This window comes from Sinohyriopsis cumingii, chromosome 2 (assembly GCF_028554795.1).
Source record: "Sinohyriopsis cumingii isolate HCF-2022 chromosome 2, ASM2855479v2, whole genome shotgun sequence".
NCBI classification, from domain to species: domain Eukaryota; kingdom Metazoa; phylum Mollusca; class Bivalvia; order Unionida; family Unionidae; genus Sinohyriopsis; species Sinohyriopsis cumingii.
This window is the reverse complement of record NC_142962.1, coordinates 117,525,579-117,539,349: the sequence shown is the minus strand read 5'-3', so window position 1 is coordinate 117,539,349 and position 13,771 is coordinate 117,525,579. Positions and strand designations below refer to the sequence as shown.

Genomic DNA, 13,771 nt, shown 5'->3' with positions numbered 1-13,771 from the left:
ATGTTCAATGCAATAATGCATAAACAAACAATAATTAAGTCAAAAGGGAGAGGTAGTGTTACAGCAGCTTGCAATTGCTAAATTCTTGTCATCATTTGATAAATTATACAGAAATCTAAATTAGGCAGGAACAATAGCAAAACTGAAAATGAAATAAATTACTTTTCAAACAAGTTTATACGTTTTCTTTATAATAATCATGCATGACAACCTCGATATAAGTATATAAGTAATTTGTTTAAATATAACTTTGCTTAAATAAATGCATTTAGAACTTACCTTGTGCATCTTGAGATCTCGGAGTTGTAGGTCGGCTTACATGCGGGTCATGCACTTTTCAGTGTTTATACCTGCTCAGTTTTGGGGTTGGCTTATACGTGAATGGGCTTATATATGAGCATATATGGTAAATGTTTTGTAATCAGCAGTCTCTTGTTTTGCATGGTCAGTGGCCATGTGTTTCTTAACCATGCACTGGTTTCACCCTGCGATCAGGCATTTGATCGTATCAGGTATAATATCAGAATAATTTTTTTTAATGTTTCATATTCGATTGTACTTTGTAATCCGATGAAGCTCAAAGGAGTCAGCATGTCAGCTTTGAAAGCAAGGTGGTTTTTAACCTTACAGGAAGTAATCTGCTCTAGTGAGATTAAAGGAGAGAGAGGGAGGGAGGGAGAGAGAGAGAGAGAGAGAGAGAGATATGAATGCAACTATTCAGTTTTAGAGATAAATGAGTGCATGTACAGTTATAATTTTCTTGATTGTTGCTAAATAGCTAAACAAAATACACATATCTTAGTTGCATATTCCTACTGCTAATAATAATACATGTAAAATAATAATAATGATGGTACTGTTCAATTCATATTACATAAATTTGTGTTAAACCAAGTTTGAAAGCTGTGCCTAACTTCAAATGCCACCTGTCTGTAACAGAGGCCACTTTTGCATTTTCCCATGTAAAGTTTTAAAGAATCACATCAGTGTTGAAAATTGCCAGAGAGAATATGCCATTTACCTTATATCGTCACCACCATGACTGTATCTGAATTAGGATATACATTAGAACCACTGTCATCAGTTTGTCTACTAAATTGGAGTTTTGCTAATTGGTAATTTAGGTTTTAATAATCATATAAGCCTTCATTGTATGACCCTGTTTGACATTTAGATCAAAATTGTGTCCATGCATTTGAAATTTTGCTTTCCTTATTAACCAAGTTACCGTGGTAGATGTTACATAAAACACATTACTTCCCGTTATCCTGCAAGGCTACACTGTAATTAGAATGTCAAAATGAACACTTTATTTTATACTCTTAAACAAAGATCAAATACTGTAACTGAATACCTTCCCAGTAAATGCCCAATTCATGCTTCTTAACATCAGAGGCTGCAATTATTTTCTTACTGATTGCAGTTTTCCTGCCAGACATGCTGTGTTTTAATCTTTGGACATGACTAAGTACATGTATTCTTCTTTTATTCAGTTAATTTTGTTTTGATGAGTTGGTTACCTTTGCACAAATGAAAAGAATTGGGCAAAAACCTAAACATCTGAGAGGTGATTTAGGCCTAACTAGATTTCTGGTCAGAAATGCCAAAACACAGGGCTGTGTGCAGTGTAAAGGCAATCTCTTTAGTCACGGTCCATTTGCCTCTCAGTCTGAAAGATAATTTATAAACATGTTGGCTTTGATCTGACTAATTTATGCTCTTTCATCTTGTTTCTATAGGTCTACACATCTCTGAAGATAGGTATTCTGTCAAAACAGATATTTTTGGAGCACAACATGGATTATTGTCCAGGAAAAGGATAACAGGTGAGCTTTTCTGCACTTGTAACAAATGCTGCATTTGCATTACCTGTCACAGAGAGACGTCTACCTAGAATCTAATGTTTTGCCACTGTTGCTAGTTTCAGGGTCAGTAAAAATGATGTTTATGTTGTTAAATTTATTGTCTCCAATGCAGGGAGCATAGTATCTTTGACTTTGTTTCCATTTGTCTGACTTTTTGTTTCCACTCCATAACTTTATAGCCATTTAAAAATAAGAGATGAAATTTGGTATGCTTATACATTATCACTGTACCCCTGTGTACCTCATTTGGGTTGCTGTCTTTCAGATCAAAGTAATGGCTTATGTATTTTAAGTTCTCCATCACACTATCCTTTCTGTGCTCACTCTCTATACATATATATATATATATATATATATATATATATATATATATATATATATATATATATATATATATATACACACACACACACACACTTGTATGTGTCTACTACAAGGAATGTACATGTAGAATGCCTCATTGGGAGTGCTATCTTGAAGGTCATGGTACTTTATTTTATTTATTTTCCATTTTCCATCACACTTTCTTGAAAGCTGTTTTGGATTAAGGGATGAAACTTGATATACTTGTACATCTTCAGTAAAAGGTGTATTGTGTGCCATATTGGGGTTCCTATTATCTAGGTCAAGGTCATGACTGAAGCTTAAAACATGTATCAATAGTACCATACCTGTTGCTGTTTCATAGCTGGTATTTTAATGGGTGTAAAATGCCCCAACTGTAAGACAAGAATTTGTCCTCTCATTAGGGTAAAGCAAAGCATTCCAGAATGCTGGATCACCCCCCACTGGGAAATCATCACGTACTTGCATATGCGTATCGTCCCATCAGTCTTTTGCCTGTTGATTGACTGTATTGTCCAAATTCTTTACATCGAATGAAGATTTGACATTGCTTCAATGGTTAACAAGTGAATTTGCTATCTGTTGTTTACATATTTTTTGTAAATATTTGGATCATACCCTTGATTGAGATTTTTCTGTTAATTTAAGCTCTTTTGAGAGTTATTAGCATTTGTTCTGTACATGTGTACAGCTGTATATTTTATTCTTTTTTTCCCCCTATGCATGGCATTAATGAAATTAAGTTTTAAGTTTGCATTTCTGTAGCTGAGGGTAGGTATTTTGTTTAATTTTCTCTATTCTTGCACAGTTTCAGTCTATGGACTTTGCCATGTCTACTTTATTGTTCATTATAAATTTCTGTAATACACATTACCTATATTGTGAATTGTGCTATTTTTGTACATGGTGAGCAGGTTGTGCATATAAGGCAAGGATGAAGGTTCCTTCCTCACCTTTTTAGATTTTTCAGCCTTCTCTTTTCCAGAGTCCCTGGGGTCTCAGAAGGATTACCAAAGTCTTTTTGGAGACTTTGGTTTAGTTGGCCCCATATGTGCGGGGTTATAAATGGGTGGAGAGTGAGTTGTGCCCTTCTGTTACTGAGAAGCAGCTCTTTTCCCCTACTTGGAAAGAAAAGCAGTTTGTGCCCTACTTAATGGTGGAGCAGCACCCCCTTTCATCCAGAAGGGCAGAGAGTGTATTACACCACTGGGTAGCAGCACCTTCTATTTGCCCACAGCTAGATGTGAGTTGTGCGCCCCCTTATGACAGGAACCATTCCCTTTCAATTCCTGGGACCCATATAATTTACAGGATTGAGCACCCTGTTGAGGTGAGAGATAAAATCTAATTCTTGCAGATTTGGGAAGGGTCTTCTTAAAGATCTGAACCATCAGACTAGAGCACTTTTTAATTGGAGCCTCAACAGTATTAGGATAGGGATCTGGCTGAGCCATCCCCTATTTAGACTGCCTTTTCTTTATGTGGATCACACTGAATAGGATCAGAATCCCTCTTCCCTATTATACCTCTAAATCCCAACAGGATGTGGGGCCTTCCACTGCAAGGAAGCAATTTTGCCATTTACCTATATGCAGCCATAGACTTTAGGACCCTGGCCACATGGTAGTGAGGTCATTCCTGCAGTTGTGGACCTACATCCTCTTATGAAGCTGGGTCATAAAAAAGAGAGGAAGATGGACCATCTTTACCCAAATGCTCATGGCAGATGGCATCACCCTCACCCACCTTATATGTCCATTGCTAAGGACAACCCATTAACTCTGTGGAAGAAGTTATCAGTTCAAGTTTCTCTTCCCCACAAGACTCTCCTGAAAGAGAGACATTGGATAATGAAGATGTCCTTTCTGTCCCTGTCAGTGTACATGAGTTTGATATGGAACAGGTTTATGTGATACCCCCTCCTATTGGGTCTCATCCCCCTTTTACCCGTAAGCTGGTAGATGAGGAGGAAAGACATAAATGAGGTTACCACTTGTAGCCCACTGGCCAGTGTCACAAACCTTCAGGTTCTGATGACTCTAAAATTCTCTCCAGTTTGGAAATAATGTCTGGGGCAAACTATCAGCCAGACTTCTTGTTGTTTCCCCACTTAGTTACGATTAAGGAGCTGTCTCAATGGTTTAGACTGGATGAATACTTTGCTAGACAACCTATTGAGTCATCTGTTCCCCATTTTATGTTGTGACCCTTGGCAGCTGCTTTTAGTTATAAGGTCCATACTCTTTCTCAGCCCACTAAACTTCCCACCATGGATGTTTTAGCAGCTCAAGTGGGCATTTATACAGGGACCTGTGTTCACCTTCCAGTAAAAAATCCTGCAATTCTTAGAGCAAAAGGCTAAGTCAGTAGTAACCATAGCCTTGCATACTGAAAGAAGGATCTCTGTTGCCTAAGGCTCTTCATTTTTTGTTGTATGCAGTGCAAAATATTCTAGGCATGTATTGTTTTTGTCCATGACCTTATCAGCTCAGCTTCTCCATCTCCACAGGAATGTTGCTATGGACATTCAAAAGGTCTTGCTAGAACACAGTGAGAACCTTCTGAAGGCAACCCCCAGGAGGTTGATACTCTCTTCAGAGGGTTCATTAACTTCGTGGCTACTCAGTGTTTTGGAGACCAACAGCATCGGTGCGTTGCATCCATTCCTGGCTTTTTTGAAACTGTTCAAGAAGCAGAATCATACTGACCACCCTCAGGATCCATTTGTTAAATTCTTTAGAGGTGCACAGCCACATTCAAAGCAACAACCCCATTTCAGAGCTCCCCCTCAGCAATCGGGCCCTCGAAGGCATACCTGCCAACCATTAAAATTTTGCCATAAGTCTAATGGAGATGACCTTTAAAGTATGCACTTATGGCACGAAAGGTCAGATTATGGAAATACGATTGTTTGCAGTAAAATCCTGGTACTGGCTAGTCCGTGTTTGATTTGGATTTGGTTTTCACATTAGATTCAATGGAGTTGGTCAGGGAATTGTACAGGAGTGCCTCATATGCTTTAAACTATGTGTATTTTGTGATGCAAAGAATTGGCATGATCAAGCTTTTGTTTATTTGTTTTAAAAATGGCACCCATCAAGTGACACATTTTCAGAATGAAAGGGACAATAAACCTATCAAAAAGCTTTAATACTTGGTATAGAAGAATAAAAGTTAATATTCATATCTTTTTGGGGAAAAGGCAGTAAGGACAAGAGTGCATTGATTTTAGTATGGCATATGTCAGGAAAGATGAATGACATCGCCATGGCCTACATGAAATTAATTTGTTTGTATGGATTCAGTCAAGTTGGAGATAGCAAGAAACCATTGAGCTCCTTAGGGTTTGGAACTGCAGTTTTTGAATCTTACTGGAGGTAATTAAAGTTCAGATTAACTTTACAAATTTGTTAGACCTAGTTGACCACCATATTTATTGTTGCATTATTGTTGCATTATCAGTCTTGAACCACTCTTCTGGACTTTTAAATGCATGTTTTCCAGCCTGACAATAGCAGTAAATGTGATTTTGTTGCACTTTACTGAAAACTGGTCAAACTTAAACAGAAAATTGACAGCCTTATTAAGAAGGGTTGGTAGGTCTGAAATGGGCACACCACAAAGGCCCAGGGAGGACGTTTGCATGCCCTCCTTCCTTTCCTAAGGACAAAGGTTAATAGCCCAGGGACTTGCTCCCTCTCCAGCTGAGTGTACCTTGTCAGAGGCTTGGTCTAGTACAGTGGTCAATAGCTGGATCCTTTCTATGGTAAGAAATGGCTACTGGCTTTTGTTTTGGGATCTTTTTCCTCTTTTAAGGGCCCCCATTTTCTTCCACCAGTTAAATCGGGTGCAGTTGAAGGAAGAGGTTCACTCTGTTTAGAATGGTGCAGTAGAGAGGGTGTTAAGTGACTGACCTCTGGCCTTCTACTCCAGGAATTTCCCTGGTTCAGAAGAAGGGGAAAAGTCTCATCCTTTCCTCTTAAACAGATTTCTGCTGGAGGAGCTATTAAATATGGAGATTACAGCCTCAGTCAGGAATGCTATAAGACTGGGCAGTCTCCATCGATCTTCAGGATGTGTACCTTTACAATCCTTTCTTTTCTCCACACAGAAAGTACCTCAGATTTTATTTGGATGGGGAGGTCTTCCAATTCCAAGCTCTATTATTCAACCTTGACTCCACACCCAGAACTTTTACCAGGGTGATGTGAGTAGTTGCAGCCCACTTAGGGTCATTAGGTATCCCAGTACTCCAATATTTTGCAAATTGGTTGATCAGCAATGGCAGTCTTGAGCCCCTCAGACTAGACCTGCCTCGTTATTGGTCCATAGAGATCAGGCTTGGTCATCTACCAAACTTAGAGAAATCAGAGTTCAATCCATCTCAGGATTTTTGCTATGTGGGGATGAATTTTCTCACTGACAGAGGGTTAGTCCCTGTGGACAGAGTAGGCAATATACTTTCTCTTTAGGAGAGTCCAGACCAAGTTTTCAGTCATCTTTTTCTGCCAACAACCTTGTACACTGCAGTGGACTGGGTTCCCATAGGATGCCTGACATACATCCTTTTCTGCTTTTAGTGGCTTGGAAACTGCACAGGAACCCCATGAATGCTTCGATTTTTCAGGTTTGGGATTTTCACCACCATCAAAATCAGTGGACAAATCAGGACCAGCTTCTGGTTTGAGTCCCCATGCACCCCATGAAGCCACTCTTACCTATACACTTAGACATGTCAGATTCAGGTGGGGCATTCAGCTAGTGCAGAAGGGTCTAATTCTTCAGGGTTCATGGTCTCAGGAAGAATTTACCCTCCACATCAACAATTTAGAAATGAGGGCAGCGTATTTAGGCCTTCAGGGGATCATTCAGTAAATAAGAGGTCACTGCATGATGGTCTCTGAAGACAACATGTTGGTGGTAGTGTGCCTCAGGAGACGTGGAGGTGCACATGCACCTTCTCTCTGCATGGAGGTTTGGAACCTCCTTTGCTGGACAACTTCAGAAAGAATAGTCCTTCAGGTCTGCCACATTCCTAGCAGGAAGAACATTTTGGTAGGCGGTCTGTAAAGAAGGGAAGATGGATTTACGGAATGGTTTCTCCACCAATCCATAGCAATTCATCTTTAGGGAACTCTCTTTTTTGACTTGTTTGCCAGCAAGTTAAACAGCAAGCTACCTTTTTACATTTCCAGTCCAGGACCAGAGGGCCTGGACAGTGGACACCTTCAGCCTGAAGTGGGATCATCTATTTGCTAAAAATGCCTTCCTGCCCTCAGGGTGATCCTACAAAAAGACCAGTTAAACTTATTTTGATTGCCCCTCTGTTGCCCCAGCGATAGAGGTTTATTGATTGTCTTGATCTGTTGGTGGACCATGGCAGGACCTAATCTCTGAGGTGGGACCTTTTGTCAGAGCACAGGGACTCTCTCCAATTAATCACAACACAGATTCTCCACCTCCACACTTTGATCTTTTCAAATGATCTCTCTGCAGAGAAATGGTTTCAAGCCAAGTTTCCAGTTGCATCATTTAGTCCAGGAGAAGAGTGTGAGTGTTGTTTGGATTTTTAATGTAGCTTTAACAATTTTTCAGTCATATCGCTACAATGTCTGCATTGTGACAGTTTATAGTAGGGGTGAAACGACACACCTGTGCTGCATATCAATACTTTTCACAATACACTGTTGACAACACCCAGTGCTATTTTAAAATTTTTGTTTTAATTTTACACATTTTATATGGTTTTGTAGCATACGATTTGCAGGGCTAAATCGATTGAGAAAAAAATTTGCATCTACTTTTAAATTGTCTGTATATTAATTAGACTCATTATTCTGCCCTTTCTTCATTTAATTTCGAAATGCCACTGAAAGGGATATAGACTGTCATGCCCACTATTTTTGTCCATCCAACATGTACATCTGACTTGTATTTAAAACCATTTTCAGGCTCAAAATCACTCACTGGTATCTCCATTAGCAATTTCCCAGCTCCAATAATCCAATATACTTCATAAGTTTAAAAATTATTGTCATCATCACTATTACCACCCAGTATTTGGCGAACGTAATGAACTATGCCAGGAATCAGACATTTTGGGTTTTCTAGGTGGCCTGTATTTTATACATGCACATTGCAAAAACTTCCTTTATGGAGGGTTCAAACTATGCCATAACACTTTTTCCAGGGCACTATGTGCCAATCAAATTAAACATTCATTTTTGTTGTGCTTGAAGACCCCAGATGTGTAAACTGTCACAATAAGAACGATTAAATAAAAATTTTATACTTTGCTGAACATATTTTTATATGCTAGACTTTCAACTAATTTGTGGTAGTTCTTGCACATTACTGTTTTCCAAGTGTGCAAATTCATACATATTTTGCACTATTCATGCAATTGCACACCCTGACATCATCTTTAAATCTTTATATATATGACTTTAGAATGAAGTTTCTCTGTTGCTTTGCTTGTCTGTCACACAGGGAATAAGCTACACTGATTCCTGACTGGATTAACCTCAACCGGAACAAGCATTAACCAGCAATAAGTTTGAATGTAACATATTCCACTGTGTGGCATGCTGGTAGTGTACGTTTCAAATCGACTAAAGTAGACAAGATCAAATTCAGTGTAGAAACTTCATGTAAAATTGGTCATTAAATGATGAGTGAAGTACTTCATTATATTCATTATGCAGGTGGAACACGTTTGGAATGAATCCTTTATACTGAACTTGCTGCTGAGTTAAGAAAGTTAGGATGGAATTGGGGTTGGGGGCAAAATACCAACCATGTCACTTTGTTTGAATTTGTGGACAGCGAGTATTCTCAGTGGTCTTTTTAGCTTTTGCTAATAAAAATGAGTATCTAGGACAGCAAATGCTGTGTCTGATGAATGCTGGATTTTAAGAATAACTAATAATAATTATTCATAACTGCTGAAAATTAAAATACTTAAGGCAAGTATCGTTTTGTATCGATTATCCTCCTGTATGGATATGTGTATCATTCCAGCAAAAGTATCGATGCATCGATGTATCAATGAATTGTTTCACCCTTTGTTTATAGTGATGTCTAGCACTGGGGAGATAAAGCCACAGAGTCATGTAGCATCCTGTATATGATGCCAAACGGAGAATCTTTTGTATATGATGTAGTAGAAAACGCTGTCACTCTATGAGTGCAGTGACTGATTTTCTTCTCTTCTGTCTCAGGTGAAACAGTGATCAGTTTCTACTATTAATTGCTATAGAGCAGCCCTTCCAACACACTAAAATCTTAAAAAGGTCCTGCCATTGTGATGGATTCTCACTTAGCAGACCTAATAAAGTATTTTGAATTGCAGAGACCAGTGTATTGCTTTTGAATGCATAAGTGGAATCTCCCTTGTGTCTCATGGTCGCCTAACACATTAACCCCTGGAGGTTTTGCCATTTTCATTTTTTGTTTGCTAAATGGAGCCATTATTTTTGTATGGAGACCACTCTTTATTCCAAATGCCCATCTTATTCTACTTTTTGCAAAAGGCTCATCTGTCTGTTTGCAGTTCATACCAGTTTGCCTTAGATCTGAGACCAAAAAGTCTAAAATCTGGACACAAAATCGGATTTTGACCACAGGCAAATTTTGGGTTAAAAAAACATCGGGTCCAAAAAATGAGGTTTTTTATCTGTATTTTGTAGTGCAGCTAAATATACCAGATTATTTGGTATCATTGTAGAGCTACATCTGTCTACATTTCTCTAATAGCACCCACTTTATTGTATCATGCATGATCATGACGCTGCAGAGCTCGGCAGTAGGCTACTACCTCCTGCTCCGTTAAGTCATCGCTAGGGGTTAATGTGTTAATAAAGTCCACCCCCCTTTGAACCTTTGGATAATTCTTCCATTGAGAATCTTACCCGTGATAGTTTTCTTGTGATTAGCACTGTAATTGGTTCAGTGGGAATTATGAGTCAGCTGCTGTCCTTTTCCTTTGGGAATTATGAGTCATTTTCTCTCTTTTTACAAGCAAAAGCCCAGCTTCCTTTGTTTGTTCCACTCCCATTTGAGTTAGTCTCAGTCAATTATGCGCTGGGGAAGACTAAGATAGACTTCTGCGTCCAGTTACAGCACTGTTTTTACCTCACAGCCTGTAAAGAGAGAAGGAAGGGTAGGAAATGCCTTTTCCTCCCCATAAGAGGTTCAGCTGATATTTCAGCTTCCACTATTTCAAGGTGGATTGCATTAATTATCAAGAGAGCTTTCATGTCCTTTAGTGTTAGGGACATTTCTTTCATGAAAATTACCTGATTTTTTTTTTTTTTTGAGGATGCGATGAAAACCTTGTTTTGGTACTACCACACTACTTTCTCCTCTTTTTTCTTTCACTTATTATCCTGTCAAAGCAAAAAAAATTCTCTCTGGGCCGAATCATTGTTGCTCAGAAAGTGGTTCTTCTGGATTCCATCCTGCAGAAGTCTCCTGTGCTTATGTGGGTGGGAGTAAAGCTTGTATTTGTTTTTATTCTTCTGTTTTGGGACCATCAGACCTCCCACCAAACTGACAAATTGAGCTGTGCAGTAGCAACATATATGGTATTACTGCTATTAAAATGTAGCTTTTGGGCATAGAGCTAATTAAGATTCTGGTTCACCCAGATGTGAGGATGAAATTTCTGTTGTTTGATGGGTATTTTCTTCCTGGAAAAGTTCTAGCTATAGAATAGCAGCAGGTACGTGTTACATGATTAAAATTAGTCCCTCCCCACCCTCACCCAAAAAATGATGGTTAGATTTTGTTGTTTTAGCACTGGTTCACAACACATCCTTAGATTTTTTGACAAACTTTAAAAATAGAAACCAAATGGATCTGTTTTATGCCAACCCTTTAATATCGACTGATCCAACCACAGTCCATTAATGTCTTCAGTCGTTTCTAAAATACTTTTGGTCACACAATCACATGGTGATAGTGTATCCATCTTGAAAGACATTAAACACTGAAATGAAACTGAATCTGTGAAAAGAATTCAGATAATGTTAGTTGTATGCCTCTTGAGCTCTTTGGTAATCCAATCATAATCCATTAACATCCTTAATCCTTTCCAAATTACTAATGATCTCACATAGTAAAGATCCAGTTATTGCTTTTAGGTTATTGTCTGTCAGGTTTGTTATAGGTTTGCCAGTTCAAAGTCATGTGATCACATGAAGTCTTTACTGTAAATATACTGCATGGAAAGCAAAGTGTGAAAGCAAGAAACATAACTTTCAGTTCCTGAATTTTTTAAAAATACATCTAATAATTTTGAGTATGTGGAAGATTTCAATGACTGATATGATAAATGGGAGACCCCCCCCCCCCCATCTTGGTAAGGAAAACCCTTCAAGCCAGGAGGTTTAGTTGTATAGATGTAGGTTAGAGCCAGAGGAGAAAAGGCCCAACTCAGAGCAGTTAATTTAATGACAAAGTGGTGGCTTCAAATGGACCTAATCAATACAAGCAAGTGGTCAGGATTAGGCTGTTTAGATTTCTGTGTCCAATTCATCATATTCTCCTGCTGTGAAGAAATGGATTTTTTTGTTGTCTCCCATTATTAATGAATTGACAGTTGACATTGATAAATATGGACCTTGGTGTGGACATAGCCCAGTTTAGAAAGCAGGTTTACACAAGAGACATAGCAAGTATATCTTTTTATCAATATCAGTTATGCCATGGTTTGTATAGAATGGCTATTTTTCATACTTTTTCTATATAAACTGGTTAATCATTTAGTAGTTTTCTAATGAATAATTTGTCTGCCCAACTTTCTGTTTGAAGTTGGTGTTATTATGCTATGCCTGGGTAACAACTTGATCCCGTATTTTTGAAAAGGTATCTGAGATACTATAGGTTAGTTTATTGACTCTCAGATTTGTAATGCAAGGGTTGCAAGTTCTATACTCACTGAGGTCAGCTGCTTTGGTGTGTCCTTTCCTCAGCATGACACAGCCAATATGTTAAGAGTGCTGTTAACTGCACCCCAACACCACCACCAATAAACTTCTGTCAAAAAAGTTTGTTAGCATGAAAAAGCAGATGAAGGTCAAAACTATCAAAATTGTATATGTTTTTTGGGAGTGCATCTTCAGCATTGAAATATAGCATTGATGGGGAGGACCACATAAAAAAGAATCTTATTTGTTCTGTAAGACATTATTCTATTTAAAGTCATTGATCCTCAAATCTGCTGACATTGAGAGGGTTTAGAGTTGTTGTTGTTATTATAGGGTTTAATGCCATTTTTCTGCACAAGATAGGCTATGCATGGCAGCCAGTATAAATGGTAGAGGAAGAACCAGGGAAAATCCTGGAAGAACCACCAACCCAAGAGAAGCTACCGGCAAGCTTTCTCACAGACCCACATTGGCTGAGCCCAAGACTCAAACCCACACATACAGACAGACAGACAGACAGGGTTTAGAGTAACATGGCCATTATGACATATTATTACATATATTACATGAACCATTATTAGTATGATTGTGTTGGTCTGTATCCTACTTTATTATGCATTCAGTGTTGTATGTTGCCAAGTAATTCCTTTGTGCAGTAAAATCAGTCTTGAAAGACCACTGCTATGAGAGACGACCTGTCATGAGAGACCAGATTCTCAATACACTGATTTATTGATAAGTGTCATGATTTGTCATGAGAGACCACCTGTTTTGAGAAAACATGATTTTTTGGCAAAAGTGGTGGTCATTGAAAACAGGTTCTGCTGTACTAGTCAAACTGTCTTGAGCCTCTTGTTTCAAAAATCAGAACCCTACCAGGTTGTCTGATAACCTTGAGACAAAGTCATGAGGCTGCAAAACCATGATTATATTAAACTTGACTGTATATTTTTGATAAAGTAACTGGTCTCTGCCAGAATGTTATTGACTGACAGGATGATGACATTGTTTACTCAGATTTCAGAATTTGAGTCCCTTTAAAGGACACAGTGACATAAATGTTATTTTTGATTTTGATAAAAGCAAACAAGTCAAGATGATTGAGGAGAATTATGTTTTGCAGGTCTTTCATTAGTACGCTAATTGTTTCATTATGGCATCATAAGTTTGTTTAATGTATGCTTTAATACTGACAGCAAGGAAGTATTTGTGTTAGAGTAGATGATATAGTGGGGTAATCAATATCCATAATGATATGGCATAAAATCAGACATCTTTCGTGTCCTTTTGAAGGAAAAGCTCATCCTTGATTCCTTTGAATTTACTATGACTTTTATTTTAATACTTGAAATGACAGCATCACACGCAAGACCTCATTATGAAATTTCAGATTTTGTTGACCTTGAAAGGTGGCAAAAACTGGTTTGAGACTGGCAGTTTTATGTCATAAGGGGCCATTTTCACTCATCAGAATTTTATAGGCTACTTGGAAATCAAATGGTTGTGAGCTTTCACAGGGTTATTTAGGGTCATATTATGCAAGCATGCAAATGTCAGATCTAGATAAAGGCAGATGTACAATAACTTATGGTTAGTAAATGCCCCAGTGATAGACATCACTACAGACTTCCA

General features: G+C 38.2%; 1 protein-coding gene across 2 annotated transcripts in view; it reads left to right on the top strand.

The window, feature by feature from the left end:
• LOC149805675 (pleckstrin homology domain-containing family H member 2-like) overlaps positions 1 to 13,771 on the top strand; it is a 349,103-nt gene that overhangs the window by 39,563 nt on the left and 295,769 nt on the right. For both annotated transcript variants that reach the window (XR_016419762.1, XM_089950325.1), the window contains exon 3: positions 1,740 to 1,826. The gene's annotated coding sequence lies outside the window, so the exon portion shown is untranslated. The remainder of the gene's footprint in view (positions 1 to 1,739; positions 1,827 to 13,771) is intronic.